The sequence below is a fragment of the Homalodisca vitripennis genome, unplaced genomic scaffold (assembly GCF_021130785.1).
Source record: "Homalodisca vitripennis isolate AUS2020 unplaced genomic scaffold, UT_GWSS_2.1 ScUCBcl_12983;HRSCAF=22991, whole genome shotgun sequence".
In the NCBI taxonomy this organism is placed as follows: domain Eukaryota; kingdom Metazoa; phylum Arthropoda; class Insecta; order Hemiptera; family Cicadellidae; genus Homalodisca; species Homalodisca vitripennis.
In genome coordinates this window covers 1-3,269 of record NW_025789094.1, presented here as the reverse complement: position 1 = coordinate 3,269, position 3,269 = coordinate 1, and the positions used below count along the sequence as shown (strand labels likewise).

The window sequence follows — 3,269 nt, the reverse complement described above, 5'->3', positions numbered from 1 at the left end:
CCGGTACTTTTTTTCAAAAAAAACGCATAAGCGACCACTAAATATGTTTTTTTTTTTTTTTGTTACAGTAGAAAGGATATCCGGTTGTTTTGATGCTTCTGTAACAGTTGTCTATTCCCTATTTAAAATTTATACTTTTTGAGGTAATTTTAAGTTAAATTTATTTTATACATTTTCTTAATAAACAATAAATAATAAATATATTTAAAAAATACGAATCAAGTTTTTTATGGATGATGTATTGATTATATCTATGAAAACGTGGAAATTCCCCATAATGTAAAGACCAAATAAGATCCTAAAAGTGTTTGAGGTTTATATAACTCATGAGACTTCGATCAAGCTGATCACTAGTGCCACTGGACTCTTAAACGTTTATTTTTTTACAGTTTGTGTCGTTTTATTCTCCTCTTGAAATTAAAACCTTTAAGTTAAGTTAATCAACTTTTACGAGTAAGCTTTTATTATTCAAGATTTAAGAAATGTGAAGAAAGCGTTTTCCAATTATGGTGGTGTACTATATTTTTTTATTCCACAGTTCCTTTCATTTTTCCCTTCTAACGCTTTGCCTACCTGTATTTTTTTTCGGTTGTGTTCTAGCAATGATAAAAGTCCCCTAAAAGAATGCTAGTGCCAAAGATTTGAAAATGTCACAATATACTTTATGTATTGGTTAAAATCCTGCACTACTGCTGTGGCAAGCTTAAGAGTTTGGAGCGGAATGTTGAGAGTTGGCTAATTTTGGTTTTACTTGTAAAGATTTCTAGTTATAAACTCAAATATCGCTTGCCCCGCCCTGTCCCTTCTCACGTGCTCGCCATAGTATTTGTACGGTTGAAAGAGTTGCGTAATGGTTTTAGTAAGCGCTTGGTTAAACGACTAGTAGAATGTTGTTTTTATCGTCCTCCGTAAAAACTAGATGTATTTAATACGTGTGTAGCATCTCTAAAGCTACAAATTGTTGCTACTTGCTGAAGCTTTAGCGAAGGTCTATCATTCGTAGGTGTGGAAAATTCCACTTCTGTCTGTCTGTCTACCCGCAGGATATCACAAAAACGAATTTACCTATAGACTTGAAATTGAGCATGAGGAATGTGGTCCATGTCACTCCATGGGATTTGGCTAAGTGTTAAGCAAATATGTTTTAATTGGTCTTATGAGTACCTAGTCATGATGGCAGCGAGAACATATCACAATAAATAAATTTTTAAACAATCGATACACCTATAAGAGATTCAAATACATAGCCAAACTATCCCAAACACAGACATCATTTTATAGTGACTTTATGTGTGAACTTTTACTTAATATGAAACTCAATTTAATTACTAATGGGAATGTATTATCTTGTAAGATATGGAGAGAAAGATTTACACATCAATTTGAAATTTTGCATACAACCTCAGCGAAGCCTGTGGCGTTTTTCACATCTTGTATAAAATGAAAAACGTGGGTTTTCACCAGTCTGTAAAATTACCTTATATTAGAACTACTATGAAAATATAAGACAGCTTCAAATTTAATAAAATATATAAATGGCATCAAAAGAGCACGTAAATATTTTATTCTGTATGTAGTTTAAAATTGCTATTTTTGGGGGGAAATCTGTTCATTTTTCTCTCTTTGTAGTTTTCATGGAGTGCAAGTTAAAATAAAAAATTCTTTCCTTGAATTTAAACTATTTGACTATCGTTAATCTACATTATTCTTCCATTATGAACATTGGATCTTTAATTTTCAAATAAAAATAACAAAAACATGGTACCCACCATCTGAGATAGCTTTTTTCAGGAAGAAACCACATTAGTAACTTAATACAAATGCTTTTCGTTAAATTTCGTTCTTCTGTAGGATATATTTAGGTTATACAATTACAATGTATTAAGCAAAAAAGTATGTTTTTTAGCTGCACGACGTACAAGCATTAACTAGATCATTCATATTTGTGAAACTATCTTATACATTTTATAATTTATATTTAGTTTTAAAACTCAAATTAACATAATATGTACCCTTGTGTTATAATAACTGATTTGTTGCTGAATAACAGTCAGCTATTTTCAACTGCAAATGCCATTTTCGTGTAGTAACTTGTTAAATTTATTGTAACATCACAAAATACAATACAATACATGTTCTAATTTAAGAAAGTGCTTAGGAAAATTTCTTAAGTTCCACAGTGAACATCCAAATTAGTAATTATATCGGAATTTAAAAATCAGTATTTAACAGACATTTCATAACAACAAGTTTAATGAAAGACATGGTATTTTAGTCTGAGAGCATATAAGTACCTTTTTACATTTCTTTATTCACAATTATTGGTTAGTACTTTTTAGAAACAATTATTTTAGTATGTTTCAACATTATACTATTTTCACCGGATATAGAATCAATTTATAGATTCAGAAATAATTTGGTTGTAAGTAAATTTTTCTTAGGGTACTAAATTTAAAAAAATATAATATAAATTTCTTTATATTGTTTATACAAATCGAAATATGTTGGCAAAAAAGATTACTCCCCGGCGGGGAATCGAACCCCGGTCTCCCGCGTGACAGGCGGGGATACTGACCACTATACTACCGAGGACTGAAGATGTAGGCAGTAATAATTAAATTTAGCTCTTCGCTGCATTTGAAGCGACCTAAGATTCATCATGAATGAATGTGAAATTATTAAACTTATGTGGTAATTGCCAAATATACAGGTTGGCCAATACTTTCTACACTTTACATGTTGTTAGGTCTGCTGCCCAACTAATAAATAAAAACAGATTCTAGTGGTAACAATATAATTTCATTGAATTAAATCATATATTTCTGTAATTGCAAAAAATGACGAATTATATGTGGGGTTGGGGAGAGTAAACATAGCCACAGTCCCTCCAAACAATCAGAGTAGCAAGTAAAAAATTGCATGTTTCATTAATGTTTCGTGATTTTAGGACTTGGCACATCGAAATGTGTTATTTGGAAGCAATACATACTTTAAAGCATCCTAAATATAGACTCTTATATTTCATTATTACATACTCATTTTTTTACTAAACGCCACTTTTTTAACGAATGAACAAAATGTTTTGAGGAAAATCTGTTGAGATAAAATTATAAAATAAGTTAAAATCTTCCTACAAGCCGGGCGTATTGGAGGACTTTCCTTCCCCCTCTTTTTTTGTTTTCCAAAATCGACCACTGCTCGTATAAAATTAAGGGAAAGTAATTTATTTAGTTAATTTTTTTCCGAGTATAACGTTATTATTTTATATG

General features: G+C 30.6%; 1 non-coding gene across 1 annotated transcript; it reads right to left on the bottom strand.

The window, feature by feature from the left end:
- Window positions 1-2,520: 2,520 nt before the first annotated feature.
- On the bottom strand, window positions 2,521-2,592 carry Trnad-guc. Its single transcript has one exon. It is a non-coding gene; the product is annotated as a tRNA-Asp (tRNA).
- Window positions 2,593-3,269: the final 677 nt, after the last annotated feature.